At 38.3% G+C, this 20,097-nt stretch overlaps 1 protein-coding gene across 1 annotated transcript in view; it reads right to left on the bottom strand.

Annotated features, from left to right (window-relative positions):
* ALPK1 (alpha kinase 1) overlaps window positions 1-18,952 on the bottom strand; it is a 142,708-nt gene extending 123,756 nt beyond the window's left edge. The window contains exons 1-2 of the mRNA XM_025386029.1: window positions 18,826-18,952; window positions 5,680-5,731 (exon numbers count right to left, since the gene is read on the bottom strand). The gene's annotated coding sequence lies outside the window, so the exon portion shown is untranslated. The remainder of the gene's footprint in view (window positions 1-5,679; window positions 5,732-18,825) is intronic.
* Between the last annotated feature and the right edge of the window lie 1,145 nt (window positions 18,953-20,097).

The following is a 20,097-nucleotide window of genomic DNA, read 5'->3' as shown; positions in this document are numbered from 1 at the left end:
ATCTAAGGTCATACTTCAAGGAGCTAGAGAAACAAGAACAAACCAAACCCAAACCCAGCAGAAGAAAAGAAGTAACCAAGATCAGAGCAGAACTAAATAAAATTGAAACAAAAAATACAAAAGGTAAATGAAATGAAAAGCTGGTTCTTTGAAAAGTTAAATAAAATTGATAGACCATTAGTGAGATTAACCAAGAAAAGAAAAGAGAAGATTCAAGTAAGTTCAATTAGAAAAGAAAGGGTGATATTGGCTGGGCGTGGTGGCTCACACCTGTAATCCCAGCACTTTGGGAGGTCAAGGCAGGTAGATCACAAGGTCAGGAGATCGAGACCATCCTGGCTAGCACAGTGAAACTCCGTCTGCTAAAAATACAAAAAAATTAGCCGGGCGTGGTGGCGGGCACCTGTAGTCCCAGATATTTGGGAGGCTGAGGCAGGAGAATGGCGTGAACCCGGGAGGTGGAGCTTGCCATGAGCCGAGATCACGCCACTGCACTCCAGCCTGGGTGAAAGCGAGACTCTGCCTCAAAAAAAAAAAGAAAAAAAAAAAAAAAAAAAAAGAAGTGAGTGATATTACAACCAATATCATAGAAATACAAAAGATCATTCAAGGCTACTGAACACCTTTACACACATGAACTAGAAAATCTAGAGGAAATTAATAACTTTCTGGAAATATACAACCCTCCTAGATTAAACCAGGAAGAAATAGAAACTCTGAACAGACCAATAACAGTAAGTGAGATTGAAATGGTAACTAAAAAGTTAGCAACAAAAAAAGTTCAGGACCAGATGAATTCACAGCTGAATTATACCAGACATTTAAAGACGAATGGTACCAATCCTATTGAAACTGTTCCAAAAGATAAAGAGAGAATCCTTCCTAAATCATTCTATGAAGTCAGTATCGCCCTAATATCAAAACCAGGAAAGGACATAACAAAAAAAGAAAACTACACGCCAATATTCCTGATGAACATAGATGCAAAAATCCTGAACAAAATACTAGCTAACAGAATCCAACAGCATATAAAAAAGATAATCGACCATGATCAGGTGGGTTTCATACCGGGATGCAGGGATGGTTTAACATCTGCGAGGCAATAAATGTGATACACCACATAAACAGAATTAAAAATAAAAATCACATGATCACCTCGATAGATGCAGAAAAAGCATTTGACAAAATCCAGCATCTCTTTATAATTAAAACTCTCAACAAAATTGTCATAGAAGGGGCATACCATAAGGTAATAAACGCCATTTGTGACAAACCCATAGTCAACATTATACCAAATGGGGAAAAGATGAAAGCATTCCCCCTGAGAAATGGAACAAGACAAGGATGCCCACTTTCACAGCTTCTGTTCAGCATAGCACTGGAAGTCCTAGCCAGAGCAATTGGATAAGAGAAAGAAATAAAGGGCATCCAAATTGGTAATGAGGAAGTCAAACTGTCACTGTTAGCTGAAGACATGATTGTATACCTAGAAAACCCTAAGGACTCATCCAAAAAGCTCCTAGAACTGTAAAGTAAAGTTTCAGGATACAAAATTAATATACACAAAATAGTAGTAAAGTTTTAATTAAGTAAAGTTTCAGGATACAAAATTAATGTACACAAATCAGTAGCTCTGCTATACACCAACAGTGACCAAGCTGAGATTCAAATCAAGAACTCAACCCCTTTTAAAATAGATGCAAAAAAATAAAATACTTAGGAATATACTTAACCAAGGAGGTGAAAAACCTCTACAAGGAAAACTACAAAACACTGCTGAAAGAAATGATAGATGACACCAACAAATGGAAACACATCCCATGCTCATGGATGGATAGAATCAATATTGTGAAAATAAGCATACTGCCAGAAGCAATCTACAAATTCAATGCAATTCCCATCAAAGTACCATCATCATTTTTCACAGAATTAGAAAAAAATAATTCTAAAGTTCATATGGAACCAGAAAAGAGCCAGCACAGTCAAAGCAAGACTAAACAAAAAGAACAAATCTGGAGACATCACACTTCCTGATTTCAAACTATACTATAAGGCCATAGTCACGAAACGGAATGGTATTAGTATAAAAATAGTCATGTAGTCATTTTAGAGTGACTAAGTATATAAGAGAAATACTGATAATGCAAAAGAGCCTTATCTATTAAATGTACCATGGGTCCATAACTTGCAAACAATGCTGGTTCTGAACATGTACATGACCCCAAAGTCTTTGGTCATGTTCTCTTGTCTCCTTCCTTACTCTCAGCACACACCCCACAGGCAACAAAGCTGCCAACCTCACCTCATAAATATGGTCTTTGCTTCTCAGTCTCTCTTCTTTCTGCCTCTTTCAGGCTTTCTCCCTCTTTAGTTTGAACCACTAGCCTCCAGGCTGGTCTTCCCGCCACTTGTCTCTTTCCCAGTTCCCATTCTTTATGCTTCATGTGCTGCCCAGATAGGTTCTTAGAAAGCAGAACTGACTGTGTTACTTTCCTACTTAGAAACTCCTGGTGCATTGTTGCCTATAGGATGAAACCCAAACTCCTGAACTTGTCGTGGAGGGTCCAAGCTGCCATATTCAGCACTACCTGCCATCAGTGTAGCTTCTGCCACTGTGAACTTGCCCTTAGGACTCTGGAATGGTGACCCCAGGACTCTGTTTTCAACTCTATGGCAGATTCTGACATCATGCTTTGTCATAATTCAGTTACTTAACTGTTTCCCAGTAGACTGTGACTCCTGTGGATGACCACAGTGTCTCACTCATTTTTTTCATCTCAGCGTCTCATGCTTTGACTAGCACACTGTAGAAGTTGTTAATGGACACCTAAATGAATGAATGAATGAAAGTTCCTCTCCCCATTTTTATCTAATAAACTCATCAGTTTTCAAGTCTTAGGTTATAAAGGTGCTTCTCTAAAGACTTTCTTGACTCTAATACGGCAGAATTAATTGCTGTCATGGTAGTTGCATATACTCCAGTGTTCCATGTTAGGTCATAAGCAACAAAAGCAACCTGGAGGAGTGAAAAGGATATGAGCTTTGGAGGCAAATGACCCTGGGCTAATCACTTAGCCTTGACACTCACTGTTTGTGTCACCTTCAATAAGTAGCTCAGCTTTTCTGAAATGAATATTCGTTTCCTCATCTTTAAACGGAGTTAACGCCACTTCCTCATAGGACTGAGGGAAAGATTAAATAAGCAAGTAAAAGTTCATGACACATGAAAATTTCATTAAATTTCAGCATTCATTTCCTCCCCCTGGGGTGAAGACCCTATTTAATTTATACCTAGGTTCCCAGAACTTCAGAAACTATAGAAATTCAGTAAATGTTTGGTAAGTAAATAAATGATTCCGAGTTGTAGTTAGTCAAAAGTAGTGTAAGTATATACTTTAAAAAGGTCTTTTAAACTAATACAATTGTTTATTAATTCCTTTCTACTCAGTATAAATATCACTTCCTAATACTCTGAAATGTCTTGAATCAAATTCTTCTCATTTTAATGATTATAGTATCTAAAGTATACACACGTCTTGTGGTTTGAGGCATATTTTCAGACCTTTCAACTACACTTCGATTTGTACATTTCCTTTATGTCACTGTAAAGTATGTTTGTGAAGTGTTTGAATAATAAGTAACATTTATTTTGTAATGGTATATATATCACAATTTTAAGTAAGACAAAGCAAAATATAAAATTGTTCATACAGTGTAATAGCAGCTCTGTAAAAAATCATCAAAAACCATGGACATTTTCTGCCAGAAGTTGAAAAATCCATCCTAACATTTATATAGAATCTCAAGGGACTTTGAATAGCTAAAACAATTTTGAAAAAAAGGAAAATTGAAAGACTCACACTTCCTGATTTCAAAACTTACAATGAAGCTATAGTAATCCAAACAGTAGTATAGACCATCGATGTATAAGAAGCCCAGAAATAAATCATCATATATAGGGTCACATGATTTCCAACAGGAGTGCCAAGACCATCCAATGAGGAAAGAATAGTTTTTTTTCAACAAATGGTATTGGGGAAACTATATCCACATACAGAAGAATGAAGTGGGGCCTTTACTTTACAACACCACCTACAAAAATTAACTCAAAATGGATCAAAGACCCAAATGTAAGAGTTAAAACTAGAAAACTCTTAGAAGAACACATAGGAGGAAGGCTTCATGGGGAAATAGGGTTTGGTAGTGATTTTTTTTTTATATGACATGGAAAGCACAGGCAACAAAAGAAAAAATAGATAAATTAGACTACATCAAAATTGAAAACTTTGGGCGTCAAAGGCACAATCAGCAGAATGAAAAGGAAACCTAGAAATGAGAACAAATATTTGCAAATCATGTAGCTGACAATGAGTTAATATCCAGACTATATAAAGAACAACTGTAACTCAACAACAAAAAAACAACCCAATTAAAAAATGGGCAGAGCATTAGCATTTGAAAGAACAATTTTGGAAACTTAAAGCTCAGTTAATTTGGATCTGTTATTTGATTTATCCATTAAAGTTTTTTGTTGTTGTTTAAAGTGCTTATCAGCATAACGATAAATGTCACGCACATTTGTGAAGAAACATCCTTTTTGGTCCCTTTTGGGAATGGCAGGCACTCCTTGATCTTTATGAATGACAGGTTACTGTTTTGCCTTACTTTATGTAGTGGAATAAAGCAGACAAAGCTTGAAAAAAATGGGCAAAGTTTGAATAGACATTTCTCCAAAGAAGATACACAAATGGCAATGAGTACAGAAAAAGTCTCCAACATCACTAATCATTACAGAAATGCAGATCAAAAGCACAATGAGATACTACCTCACACCCATTAAGATGGCTACCATGAAAAAAAAGCAGAAAATAACATGTTGGAAAGGTTGTGGAGAAATCAGAACTCTTGTGCACTATTGACAGGATGTCACTGTATGGTAGTTCCTCAGAATGTTAAAAATAGAATTACCATATGATCTAGGAATTTCACTCCAAATACACCTAAAAGCATTGAAAGCAGGAACTCAAGGAGATATTTGTATACCCATGTCCATTACATGATCAGCAATAGCCAAAATATGGAAGCAGTCCACTGAATGGATGAATGGAGAAACCAAATTGGTATGTACATGCAATAAAATATTATTCCACCTTAAAAAGGAAGGCAATTCTGACATATGGATGAACATTGAGGACATTATGCTGAGTGAAGGAAGCCAGGCACAAGAGGACAAATACAGCATGATATCACTTATATGAAGTACCTAGAGTAGTCACATTGATAGACACAAAAAGGAAAATGGTGTTTGCCAGGGGCTGGGGAAGACAGAAATGGGAGTTATTGTTTACTGGGTGCAGAGTTTCAAATTTGTGAGATAAAAAAGACTTCTGTGGATGGATGGTAGTTATTGCAGTGCAACAATATGAATGTACTTAATACCATTGAAATGTGCACTTAGGATTGTTAAGATGGTACATTTTACATTATGTGTATTTTACCACAATTTTTAAAAATTATTGAAGAATAATCAGAAGGAAATACAATAAAATGTGGAATGTTTGTCTCTAAGTGGTACTTTTCTACTATTTTCCTCTTCTTTTCCTGTTTTCTACAATGACTATGTATTGCTATGTAGTTAGGAAAAAATAACTTAATTCAAAAGTTTCATAGAAAACTTACCCAAAGTTTGAGTTCATTGGATTTCAATCCATTCCTGATTTAGAAGAACTTCCTAGTTAAGAAAAAGACATAAAAACAGAAGACTTTGTTATAATTAGAGAATAAACAGAAGGAATAATCTCTACTCTATTTCCTGCATTATGTCATGAACATTGTTGCATGTTTGCTATTTGAAACATCGGATAAGGGAACAGGAAGGTCAAGTTCCTGAGTTACAAATGAGTGCGGAGAAGTTACAATTGTATCATCACTGTCCATCACTTTAGATATAAAAGGAAAAAGAATGTCACATCAAGGGAGACCAGATCCTGCCCAGAGTGCTTGACTGGGGGACAAACCTCTTTTGGTTTCCTGCCTCCCTTAAATAGGGGAAAGGGCTTCAAATTTCTCCTTAAACTTTTGAAGAAGTTCAACCATAAAGAAGAGAAAATTCACCATCAGAGGATCAAACTATCAGTGGTGGTCATATCTGATAATTTCATTATGCGTGAAATAAAAGGAGTTTGCTGAAAAACCTTTGGGGTTGATACGTTATCTCCTGGAGTCCTGAAACTTTCATCCACTGACTTTAAAAAAGTCTCTTTACTATTTTTGGGGCCTGCCAGAAAAATGGGAATCCCCCAGTTATTTATACAAAAATGTTGCTAACGAAGTTTGCAATAATAATTACTACTTTATCGTATATTAAAATGACAATGTGGCCGGGCACAGTATCTTGCACCTGTAATCCCAGCACTTCGGGAGGCTGAGGCAGGCAGATCACGTGAGGTCAAGAGTTCAAGACCAGTCTGGCCAAAACATGGTGAAACCTCATCTCTACTAAAAATACAAAATTAGCCAGGTGTGGTGGGGTGTGCCTGTAATCTCAGCTACTCAGGAGGCTGAGGCAGGAGAATCGTTTGAATCCAGGAAGCAGAAGTTGCAGTGAGCCAAGATCAGGCCACTGCACTCCAGCCTGGGCAACAGAGCAAGGTTGTCTCAAAAAAAAAAAAAAAAAAAAAAAAAAGAAGGCAATGGATTACTCTTCCCAGTAATTTACATTTTTTCACCTCTCCTATAACCCTCTCAAAGGCCAGCTTATTCTCCTACAGCCCCTAAACCACCATCCTAGATAGAGGTCTCCTGTTCTTAACTGCCACTTATGAACCTTGCTTTCACACACTCCTATCCCCAACTTTGGAATTCATGTCACCAGATTCTATTCTCCCACTGCCCTTCATTGTTGCTATCTGCTGCCAGTTCTCAGGGCATTTTGGCTCCTGGATCACTTGGTCTCCACAAACCACTCTTATTCTTGGATATTTCAATAATCATGTGATGATCCAGGACTCTCCGTTCCTTGAAATCGTTTCTTCCAAAGATGTCCTTGACACAACCTCAGTCATTCACTTCCATGGTCATACAGCCTAAACTTTGTTATCATCAATCACAGCAACTCTTCCAGATTTTTGAATTCATGAATCTCTCTCTCTATTCACTAGTACCCATCTTGTCCCCTTTTAGTCTCCAAAATCCAACAATCCTAAAATCCCACTGGGACTTCGAATCTATGGATCCTATTCCTGAACTCTTACTGTTCTTTTATGATCTGTTTACCTTCTGCTCACTTAGGTGACTATTTCATTCTGTCTCTTCCTCCTCCACCCTCATCCTTACCAGACAAGGACTTCCACAGGCTACCACTCCCTTCTACGAATCTAACGGCAGCTGCACCCCATACTCTGTCAACCCTTTGGCTACCAGATAGGGACCACCCATGCTCTTATCTAAAACCAAGAACTCCATTTGGGCACTAAGTCCACCTGTGTTTCTATTCAAGGGCAGCAGCATTTCTCTCGTCTTCCTCTCTCAATCTTTTACATTGTCAAGCTTTTGCTGTCCTTTGGCTCATTCCTATCTGTTTACAAGCATGCCATTATTTCTTTCATCTTAGAAGAAAAATCTCTTCATCTCACTTTCATCAGTAGTTATTGTCTTTTTTAGCAAAATTCCTTGAAAGAATTGTCTCTACTTGAGCTTCCAACCTCTCCCTTCCCATTCTCTTTTAAACGCATTCTAATTAGACTTTTGTCCCATTATGCCACGGAAACTAATTTTGTCAAAGTCACTGATCAACTCCATGTTGCTAAATCCAGCCCTCAATTATTATTATTATTACTTTTTTTGAGATGGAGTCACCGTCTGTCACCCAGGCTGGAGAACAATGGGGCAATCTTGACTCACTACAACCTCCCTCCCAGGTTCAAGTGATTCTTCTGCCTCAGCCTCCCGAGTAGCTGCGATTACAGGCATTTGCTGCCACACCTGACTAATTTTTGTATTTTTAGTAGAGATGGGTTTTCACCATGTTGGCCAGTCTGGTCTCGAACTCCTGACATCAAGTGATTCGCCTGCCCCGGCCTCCCAAAGTGTTGGGATTACAGGCGTGAGCCACCATGCCTGGCCTCTAGCAGTCAATTCTTATTCCTTATTTTAGTTGACCTGCCAAAAATGTGTGACATAGAACCTCCCTCCTCTGCTGTGTTCCAGGAAACCATACTCTCTTGGTTTTCCTCCTGTATTACTGATCACTCCTTAGTCTTTTTGGCTGGTTCCTGCTCTTCTTCTAGATCCCTTGTTGTTGGAATATGCAAAGGCTCAGTCTCAAACTATCTTCCTTTCTCCATCTAAACCTATTCCTTGGTGATTTCATTCAGTTCATGGTTGTAAATACCACATATGTATTAGTAATCATCAAATTCCTATCTCCAGCCCAAACTTCACCTTAAACTTCAGATGCATATTTTCAAATGTTAACTTGGTATCTGCACTTGAGTTCACATTGAACCCCTGGTTGGCCTCTGTTAATGACTGAACCTTGTCAGCAGAGTGAAATGAAAGGCCAACTGTTGATGAGCTGGGCATTCAAAAGAGGCTGAATAGGAGCAGGTGGGTGACCGGAAGGGCCATGCCTTGTGGAAGGAACTTGGCTGGAAGGAACTGCTTGGCTTCCTCCTGTTCACTTTCAATTTGTGCATGGGCAGCTGTAGTCTTAACAAGGTTTTCTCCTGACAACTATGACTTGCGGGGATAACTGTCTTGAGACACTGTGGGACTTCTGAAACCTGTTTGCTGCATAATAACTAAGGCTTTTCTGTTCTTTCACTGTGACTTCCTTTTTCACACACAATAACTACTGGCTTGCAAATGAGAGGTATTACCAGCCTACTCAATGTTTCCAGATTTCTGACAAGGGCTAGATAAAGAAGTATTTAAATCATTAAAATCTTAAAGAGTCTCTGTGCTGTAGTTGTCTTTAATATATTTTTAAGAATCTAGGCCAGGCGTGGTGGCTCACACCTGTAATCCCAGCACTTTGGGAGGCCGAGGTGGGCGGATCACGAGGTCAGGAGATTGAGACCATCCTAACTAACACGGTGAAACCCCGTCTCTACCAAAAATACAAAAAAATTAGCCAGGCGAGGTGCCGGGAGCCTGTAGTCCCAGTTACACACGAGGCTGAGGCAGGAGAATGGTGTGAACCCAGGAGGTGGAGCTTAGAGTGAGCCAAGATCATGCCACTGTACTCCAGCCTGGGCTACAGAGCAAGACTCCATCCCAAAAAAAAAAAAAAAAAAAAAAAGAATCTAGATTTTTGAAACATAGTATCATTAGAAAGCAAAACAGTGTCATTGTAAAAAAAATTTGGAGAAAAATAATATATAAAAGAATATAAGAATTATCTATGATCCCACTAAGAAATAAGCACTATGAATATTTTATTAGTTTTTCTTTGTACAGCTATAGTATTTATAATGAAATTTTAAAAAGTGTAAGTTTTCAAAATTTAACTAAGTATTCTTTGTCTGACTACAGTTGACCAGTCTTTGTGCCTCTAGATTGAGATGCCCAGGTGTACTCAGAAATGATTTAGCAAAACACTGTGTCCCCCTGTGTGTTTTGGTGTGTGTGCTTCCTCTCACTCATGTTACAGTTAACGTGGTAATGTTTCCACACGTGCTAACTTCTGTTTTTCTTTCAGCCTTGCTTTAAAGCTGGACATCCTCACCACTCTGCCTGCCCCGACCTACTTAACACAAATGACTAACCCCGATAGCAAGCATCATCGGTGAGTGCCAACCTTTATCAAAACCCTTTCCTAGAAAAGATCTCTGATATCTTGATATCGGGCAGGCATGGCGCAGTTGATAGCTGGAAGGAGGGAGTGGGGTAAGGCTAGAACCTCCCCTGGAGCTGGCTGTGAAAGTCAGGAAGGCACCTTGAAGGACAGACAGGGCTTCAGGTTCTTGGGAGAGCGTGCTCTGGCAAGTGTGTCATCTCAGGCAAAGCAGATCTAAACAGACAATTGGCAGTTCTGGTAACCAGCAGGGTTAGAATGGATTAAGCACGCAGCCTGAGGTAGAGAGATGGAGTCATGCTAACAGCCTAGCATAGCAAGGAGGTGGAAATAGTAATCATTACCATTTATTGAGTAAATACTGCTACCAATAATGGTCAACTCATAAAACTGCGGTGAGTGTTAAGATAACGTATACAAGCATTGTAACAGAAAGGCTGACACACGGAACATGCTTAACAAATACTTATTGAAGAATAATGCATGCCACTTATTGTTATTAACTATCATTATTCAGCAGTGGTGAACAGATGAGAGTGTCATTTAGGGTGGGGGAAGGGGGCTGCTTCCTTACATCTTTAAACACTGCCTGCTCATGGATTTCCTCCACCCCATGATCTATCCAGTTCATGGTGGATCCCAACCACATGGTAAATCTCGTGCTTCCAAGTGAGTGCTTTTTTGCATTTATTGCACACTAGGCAACCTGGGTTCTAATCCCAACTCCATCACAAACCAGCTATGTGTGAACTTGCGCAGTCAACTTTCCCCGCTAGACCTCAGTTTCCTCCTATCTAAAGTTGGGGATTTTTGCTAAAGTCTTTAAAGTCCCTTTCGATTCTGTGATTCTGTAGTGCTACTTCCACCCTCCCGAAGTTCAGCAGCAGGTGACCAGGGATCAGTGCCAGCCTGGTCTGCTACAGCAGGATATACGTAGACTCAATTTGTTTCTATCAAGCATTGCTATAAGGGTCTTAATATATTAACTCATTCAATTAAAAAAAAAAAAAACTTAAGGAAAAGGGACGTTGTTATCCTCATGTTATGGATGAGAAAATTAAGGCCCTTAGTGATTAACTTGGTCATGGCCAAAAAGCAAGGAAGAGACAAAGCTGATACTAACACAGGCAGTCAATGTATCATATTAAAAGCATCCTGTCCTACAGGTTCCCATTTACACTTGATAAAGGTATCCTAGATTAGATGTTATTTTGAATAGATAGTAAAGTCTTGTTTTTATTTTTATTTATTTTTATTTTTTTATTTTTTTATTTTTTGAGACGGAGTCTCGCTCTGTTGCCCAGGCTGGAGTGCAGTGGCCGGATCTCAGCTCACTGCAAGCTGCGCCCTCTGGGTTTACGCCATTGTCCTGCCTCAGCCTCCCGAGTAGCTGGGACTACAGGCGCCCGCCACCTCACCCGGCTAGTTTTTTGTATTTTTTTAGTAGAGACGGGGTTTCACCGTGTTAGCCAGGATGGTCTCGATCTCCTGACCTCGTGATCCGCCCGTCTCGGCCTCCCAAAGTGCTGGGATTACAGGCTTGAGCCACCGCGCCCGGCCAGTCTTGTTTTTAAATAACCTGAAAGAACAAGAGCAAAAACTTGGCCATGCTATGGATAAGCTGCTTTAAAATACACACCTGCTGATACAGAATCTATAGTATTCATTTTGGGACTCTTTAAATATATTTAAATGGAGCAAATATTCAGGGGTTGTTTTGTTGTGTAACACCAAATCAAAGGAGGCATCTGGAAGGATCTGGAGCCTTTCAAATGTTACAACCTTCTACCATTTCTAGTTGAGCAGGTGTTATTATATACTTATGAGAAAATAGATGCCGTTCTTCAAGTGTTATGTTGATGAATTTATGAATTAATTTTTCAATTTAACCCATGGGGAAAATTTCCTTTGTGAGCTAGAGAGTTTTAACAGTGTTAAGTCTCATTGACTTATATGACTGCTTTCTACCAAAGTCAGTGGCCACTTTGTCCTGTTAGGTTAGCCATTTCTTAGGACCCAGACCTTTTCTCTACTCAAGAACTTATTGAAATAAATTGTGATGATTTCTTCTTCATCTCTGTACACAACTAGCTCTTTTTGAAGATCAAGACTATATATTTTTTTATCTCTGAATTCCTAGTACCTAGCCCAATGCATGACACATTGTAGGTGGACAATACAGAAAAAAATTGAGTAGGACAGTAGAGATCCATGAAATTTTATTTATTTAGCAAATCTGTATTGTCCACCTACAATGTGTCATGCTTTGGGCTAGGTACTAGGAATTCAGAGATAAAAAAATATATAGTCTTGATCTTCAAAAAGACCTAGTTGTGTACAGAGATGAAGAAGAAATCATTACAACTTATTTCAATAAGTTCTTGAGTAGAGAAAAGCTCCGGGTCCTAAGAAATGGCTAACCTAACAGGACAAAGTGGCCACTGACTTTGGTAGAAAGCAGTCATATAAGTCAAGTCTTCCCAGGGGTAGTGATGTTTGAGCTGGGTCCTAGAAATAAAATAGGCCACAAAGGAAGGAAATGGTCTTGCAAGCAGGAAAAGTAATAGTGGTGACAAGAGTATGGCATGGTTGGGAAAGAACAAGTAGCTTGACACTACTGAAGTTTAGCTTCATCTGGGGTGTTGGAGAGGAATAAAAGATGTGACTGGAGAAGCATGTAGCTGGGAAAGCAAGAAGGCTATAAAGATATGTGCTCAGAAAAGGAGGCCTCTGAACAGCATGATCTGATACAAATTGTTCAAAAACAGCCCTGCACCCAGACTAGAGATGGAGGAGATCAGGGTATGGTGCAGGATGCTGAGGGCCTGAACCAAGTGAGAATGGATCGATATGGTAGATTCAAAAGATATTTAGAGAATGGAATCAATGTGACTTCAAAATTGATTAGCTATTGTTGATTTTTTAAAAAATAAGACATCTAGGGTGACTTCAAAGTTTTTGGCTTGGCTGAATCTAGGGTGAATTTTAGTGCTAGACAGTAATATGAAAAGTACTGGTGGAGGCAGTAAATGATGAGTTCAATTTTGAAAATGTTGGATGTGAGATGCCTGTGGAATGCAGAGTAGAAATGGTAAGTAAGTATTTGGATAGGAGTCTAGACTCAGGGAGAGGAATGGCAGGGCCTTTAATATGTTAGTGTTAAGTACATCCAAGGTGAACATACAGCAAGAGAGAAAGAGGGTAGAGAGCAGAATCTAACATGTATAATGGGGCAGAGAAATAAAATAGAGAAGTAAGAGCAGCCAGAGACGTGGGAGAAAGATCAGAAAATCAGATGTGGCAGGAAGATCACTCAAGGTGATATGGAAACCAAAGGAGGGAATTTAGAGAAAAAGAGTTAGTATCATAATAGTGTCATAATTGCAGAGAGAGAGAGAGAGAGAAAATAAAGTCTAAAAATCAGCCTTTGGGTTTGTCTCCTGGGAAGCCTCTGATACATGAATGTAAGTAAGTTCAGGGCAAATGCCAGATTGCAGGGAGGTAGAAGTAAAAGGTGAAGAAATGGAGCCAAGGAGTAGAGGTTTGTCTATGGAGAAGTGTGGCTGAAAGGCACAGGAGAGAAAGGGAAGTGGCCCAAGAGGGATGCAGCCACAAAAAGGGGTTCGTTTGTTTGTTTGCTTTTTTCAGGATACTCACACTTAAGCATGCTTACTAACGCAGCAGAGGGCTGAGAAGGCAGCGTCCTCCAGAAAGAGGAAAAAGGAAGGGAACAGACTCCAGTTGTAAGGATTGGTTTGCTTTGCCTTGGGGAGGCAGGACACCCTTTTTACTGAAATAGACAGGAAAGAGGCAGAGGTGCCCTGGTTGTGTGAGGTTTTTAAGTAGAGGGCAGGGGAAGGGGAGGAAGGAAGTTGGTGGAGTTACCTGCTTTTAGGCTGAGAGTAAGAAGTGAGGTGGCAGAACTGAGGCTTGAGGAGAATGAAAAACTTTCAGAAGAGTCCCTGAGAGGAGTGGCCCGGGAAGCTGCCCATCCAGGTAGCACCAAGGGTCCAGCTGAGAGTGTGACCAAGAATTTTAGTGGCATTAATTGTGTGGCGTTTTCTCCAGAAGCCTTTAGGAGTCCAGATGGGGGAGCAGATAAGGCAGTGGGTGGATTAATTAAGAGCTGGGGTTTTGTTGAATAGGCTGAGCAGAAAACCAAGGGAAAAATAGTAGCCATGGTGGTAGTCACTGTGATATTAACTACCCTTTATTAAGCACTTACGATTGTGCTTAATCATTATGCTTAAGGACTGAGGGGCCTGTGGGAACAGGTTAGTGATGGCTCAGAGGAATGGTGACTGGGAGAAATGAGGGCGGGGACCAGCACCTAGAGGTCTTGACAGATGGGCTAACGAAAGCAGAGATGAAGAACGAAGGCTGTTTTTTAGGGAGTTGGATACTGAAGTATAAAATTTGAGAGCTAGACCCTGTCTCAGGGACTGTAAGCTCCAGAATGTGAATCTGAGAGTCAGCGGTGAAGGAGGAGAAAGGTTTTCGTGTCACTTTTTGACTCACTCGAGTGAAAGAGGTCATCGAGTGAAGGTTCAGTTGTCCTCAAAGACACTGGAATTGGATGATTGGAGGATATGGGGTGAAAATGCATCTATAAATCGATAGCTCACTCAGGCTCTAAAATGTGAGCCTAGTCCAGAGGTAGAACTTGCAGTGAGCCGTGAACACAATCACATCACTGCACTCCAGCCAGGGCAGCAGAGCGAGACCCTGTCTAATAAATAAATAAATAAAATGTGAGACTGCTGTTGCAGAATATATGGTATCTTCTATATCCCATGTATCAAATGCCCCAGAGCATTTCTCTTCCTACAAGTCTCTATCACAAGTGCTTGATGAACATTCTGGTGAGAACACGTGCTTGGGAATAAGGTGATCGGAGGTCACTTTACTGAGTGAAAATATATTCAAGGGATGTGCCCCAAGAAGGCCCCACAGAGAGCTAGAAAGAGCAGAAGGCTAGAAGGAGAGCCTAACCTTATCTACATAATGGTGCGGGAGTCTGTATAGCACCGAATTAACAGAGTAAGGGTGCTTCTAACAGCTGCTGAGCTGCCCTGGCAAGCTGTGCCTTCAGAAGCCTAAACCAAGTTTCTCATGTCCCAAGGAAGAGGGTAGGTTTAGAGTAACAGGAAATCTAGGCTCAAAGGGCTTCAAATGTTGCTTATTGAGTAACCTGCAATCTTCAGAAGTGTATGTCAAAACTAATACATTAATATCTCAAAAGAGATGTTACCACTTACAGTTTATTATCTTTCACAATAATTATTCGGGGCATGACCTCAGGGAAGAAAATTCCTTGGTAATGATATAGTTATCTTGGAAAATGATGACTGGTTGACCAGCAGTGTCCAAACTTTAATTAGAGCTGAAGTTATTGTGAAGAAATGCCAACTAAAAGGACACATGATGAGGTTCTAAAATTTTTTGTAGAAAAAAAGGTAATTATGAATGGACAAGGCTTTTGTTGGCAATTCTGCAGATATTTTGGGTGCATATTATGCACTGATGGAGAAAGCACCACAGTAACCAGATGTGCTGGGGTTAAAGTCAAAGTAGTGCTGGGTGAGCCAGTGACACAATGCACTTTGAGGTGCAGTAGGAGAATATACAAAGACATGACAAAATTGAATATAAGTACATTATGTGCAGATATAAATTACTAAATCCAAAATATGGAAATCCATAAGAACAAGAAATGGGTTAAGAAGTTATTTGCACACAGGTCAGGCCAAGTTTCCATTCCCCGTTCCCTGCGTTTTTTTTTATCTTTAAGCCAAAAGAATTATTAGACCGAAGTAAAAGTTACAGTTGACAGAGAAGCAATCAACACAAGAAAAATGAACCAATAGTAAGTGTTTCGATTGGTATTTCCTTCTCTGTTCACTGACTTTGCTGCACCGGCTTGTTCCTAGCACTAAGACTCAGTCCTCTCTTCTTTCACGTAGCTGGTTATTTGTATGCCAAATAAAAAGAAGGAAAAACTTTTATCTTCCAAAGCTGCATAGTTTTATTTACTATATAATAATAGCAATATAGTTCTATTTAATAAATTACATTTGTTTCTCAAAAAGTATATTATATAATAATTTAAAAATCTTATGTAAGAATATCATGTTATGTAGAAAGAAATAGAGAGAAGGAAGGGAAAAAGACAATCTATCACTATAAGACAACAATCACTTTCAGACTATTTCTGAATTTATGTCTATACCATTTTATGTAAATAGTTGTGTACATACAAGTTATTCAATCCTGAATCTGTTTTTCAATTAGTATTTTCTGTGCTGGTACTATCTTCTTATCCTATCATGTTTTTGGGTACTGTATCATTTGCTTAACCTCCCCCTTTTATGAGAATGATTGCAATTATTTGTTATTATAACTTTATGGTGAACATGTTTGCGAAATATTCCCTTATCTAGAATTATTTCCTCCTTAGGATGGACTCCCAGAAATGAAATTATTGCATATAGCCATTGGCACATAGTATGGTCCATTAATAGCCCTTGATCTAGAAAACGTTTAAAGTCCCCCCGACCCCTCAGTTCAGAAGTTCAGTGAAACAAGCAGAATGAACCTGTAGTATTCACGCTGAGACATTTCACCCTTTCTATCACTCTTATTTGAAAAAATATTGGCTATCTTCTGCATCCCTTCAATTATATAATAATTTACGAGGAAATATGGTTTATTAGACTATAGGTCTGATAAAGGTTCAATAAAACATTTCTCTGTCAAATATTTTGTACATCTACACTTAGGAAATTGAACAGATTGCACTATTAACTGAATTCTGTAACCAAGGCCCAGTAAAGTTCAAAGATACTGCACTGGCTAAGAAAATACCCACTTCTCAAATGCATTAGTGTAGCATGTCTGAAACTTTAGCCATTTGCATGCCATCTTCATAACTTTTGCCAAATCTGCAGATTACCTGTAATATTATGTATTTAATCATTTCCTTAAAATCAATAGTAAATTAGCTCAACTTCTTACTTAACACTTTCCTAAACAATAGTTTTCGTTAAATTCTAGGTTTTATAAGCAAATTATGTTTTTAATTTATATTAAGCTAGTAAATAACTCAAAATTTTTAAGTTTAGACATGTACTGCCTAAAATCAGTAGCATGTATCCTATACTTAGGAAAAGTTGTATTTATATTTATCTGATATTTAAGTTATAATCATCTCTTCTTTTCTTCAGACATAGAAGAATGATAGCACCAGATAATATTCTTACCTGTAAGTTTTTAAAGTTTGTCTATCCCACAGTTCTCTCTATATAAAGCATATTACAACATTCTGCAAAAATAGTTGTCACCATCAATAACAAGAAACAAAGACTCCCCCATATAGAGAGGCGACAAATACAATACGAAATACAAAAAAAAACACAAAAATGTGGAATGTATTTTCACCAAAAGTTTAAATGCTCATTCCTTTAAGAGTTCTTCAATCCACAGGCATTTAAAATTTCAAGAAAGAGAATCATTTACAATGAACAGTTTATGCCAAAAAGCCATCATTCTCTGCAATAGATTAGAGAACAATAAAAGCAGTTCATGCCTCGTGTTCGTGGTAAAGGGATCAGTAAAATTGTTTGGGATAGGAGGTGCCATGGGACTTCAGAAATATCTTAAAATGCACAGGAAAACTGCAGGCTCTAAATCCAAACCTAGATCACATGGCACTTGCTGGGAGGAATTGTTACAGCTTAACACATCAACCAAGCTCATCACAGTATTATTTTATATGATAATGCCTAATATCCATCATCATTTACACATGCCTTTTCTTTAGAGCTTAAAATAGATTTTGAAAAGTTTAAAGTAATTATTGGCTTCCTACTCATGCAGATAGAGATGCTATACAATTTTGGTGTCTTCTTGGGGGAAGAATTTAAGGGATTCATCTCAGATTTAAAAGATCTTTGATATGGGGAATAAGTTATTTCTAAAATAATTTTAAGTATTTTCTTTCTCTTGAGGCTTGAGGTTGATAGGGTGGGAAGGAGGTGGGAAGAGAGAAGTAAATTATTTTGGTCACCAGACAAAGAGTGGACTTGACATTGGTCTGGAGTCTAGAGTGTATCCCAAGTGCATAAATTATACCCCAATTCAAATGGATATTGTTTCTTATAAGAGAATTAGTAGCACAAAGTGAAGAGAAAGTAAAAGGGAGAGAGAGAGAGAGAGAGAGAGAGAGAGAGAGTGAGAAGTATATATTGCAAACAGAGATGCCATTATATTGCGACATAAAGTCCTCTGCTTCCTGATCCTGCCTCTGTTTGCACCCTCACCCACCCTCAAATCCCAAACCATCTTAAAGGTTTTAATTTGTGGCTTTCCAAAGTACTCTAAAGCACTCATTTCAAACACTAGAATTTTTTAATGAAAGGACTCTTCTAAATAGACATGCAAAGGAATTTAATTTTTCTAGATGCTTTATCTCTAAACAATGCTTCCACGCACTCAGAATTCCCGTCAATTCTCCCCATATCTGATGAGTAAGTCTCGTGCCCTATCTACCTGTTTCCTAGCAAAATTACTGATGCCGTCATAAAAGTGGTAGTTTCTATCATTACCTATGTATTCCAGGCCAAAGTCATAAGAGTTATTTTTTTCCAAATAAATAATCCTAACAATCCTTTAATTAAACATCTCAATTAAGTGAAAGTAAGACCAGAAGCTTAGTGATTTAAGAACCTTGTTATTAAAACCTTATGAAAAACTGGTTTGCTTTCTCCCCTTCGTAACGACTACAGTTTACTATTGTAGGTAACTCTTCCCTTCTCTCCCTCCTCTTCCCCACTCCACCCCCTTCACCCCACCAACTCACCCTCCCCTTTCTGGAAAGTTTCTATTACAGAAGTGCCAAGGTTCTTAGAGCTCTAAAGTTATTTAAATGTAGACAAGATCAGCAGATGGAAACCGAGTCAACACTTAAGAAAAATACTTCCTCATATATTATGCCATCTACTATGTTTTGTCATTTAAAAGATGATACTCACTTTTATCTTGAAGAGGAAAAATACTTTAAGACCAGCAAATCTAACTCGGAGCAGAGTGAATTCTGGTACAGCCTCTTTGAAATACACTGTTTCTCATAAATGGCATCAGTTTCAGGAAGTAGGAATTAAAAAAAAAAAAAAAACAACAAATCCTGTGACTGTCTCAGAATATGGTTGTGTAATTCAATTCCGGGACTTTCAGCAATCTTGCACCATAAGACACACCCCTTTAGGAATTGCTTCAGCGAAAGGTATTCTGGGAACAGAAAAGTTCCTTCTCCTAATGAAAGTGAAAGAAAAACTTATTATTTAGACTAAGAATGGAGAGTCCTCTTAGAGCCAAGAAGAGAGAATGTCAGTAAGGAACAATGAAAGTGACATTGTTGAAATCTATTATGAAAAGACAGACGCACACTAAGGCTTCATTCTGTGCTCTGTCTTCGAAGTGAGCTTGCTATCACAGAGACACACGTATTACTAGGTTTATTTGGATTGGTAAAGAAAGTTAGGACTTTTTGGGTAGAATATCTGATTAGGCTGACTAGTTTGACAGTGAAGAGTGTCTTATTGAGTTACACAGTGGACATTGTCCTTCAGTGGAACAACTGAAATCTGCAACTCGAAATTTTGACCAAAAAAACAAAAGTGCATAAGATTTCTAAACGTCAAAATATATGTTATTGGAAAAGCTATTGACATGAACAATATTTTAATTTTCTCAATCCTTTTCAAGCCTGCTGGGTTAAAGAAGTTTCCTCTAGAGTGAAGGAATCAGTTTTATTAACAGTAATTTGATAAATTTTGGTAAGGCCTTTGGTATACTTCCTAGAAACTGACAGAGTAAAGGACTCCAAAAGCTGGGTCATAAATGCTTTGGCAAGTCAATGGTTTACAACAAAATAGGAGGAAATAATTGAATAGTCAGCTGCTAGATCAATTAAAACACTTTTTTTTCTGTGATAGATCACTATGTAATGTTTAATATATGACCTTAGAAGTTTAAATAACCAAATGGCAATGCTATAACAAAATTCTATCTCTATTTATTTATGTAAACACAGTTCCTCTCCTCTTCCATGTGTATATTTTTGTGGAATGTTGTTTTGTTCTAACTACAAGTAATATTCATCCATGAACTAATTTTTTGAAACTCCACAAATCTTATTGAGAAACGCCTTTTGAATAAATTTTATCATTTAATATTCATCAAAACATATCATTTTATTTTTGTCTTTTTCATCAATTATGAATCAATACTTGTACAATTCAATT

Source organism: Theropithecus gelada, chromosome 5 (assembly GCF_003255815.1).
Source record: "Theropithecus gelada isolate Dixy chromosome 5, Tgel_1.0, whole genome shotgun sequence".
NCBI classification, from domain to species: Eukaryota; Metazoa; Chordata; class Mammalia; order Primates; family Cercopithecidae; genus Theropithecus; species Theropithecus gelada.
Note: the sequence above shows the minus strand (reverse complement) of the source record. Positions and strands in the feature narration are given on the sequence as shown.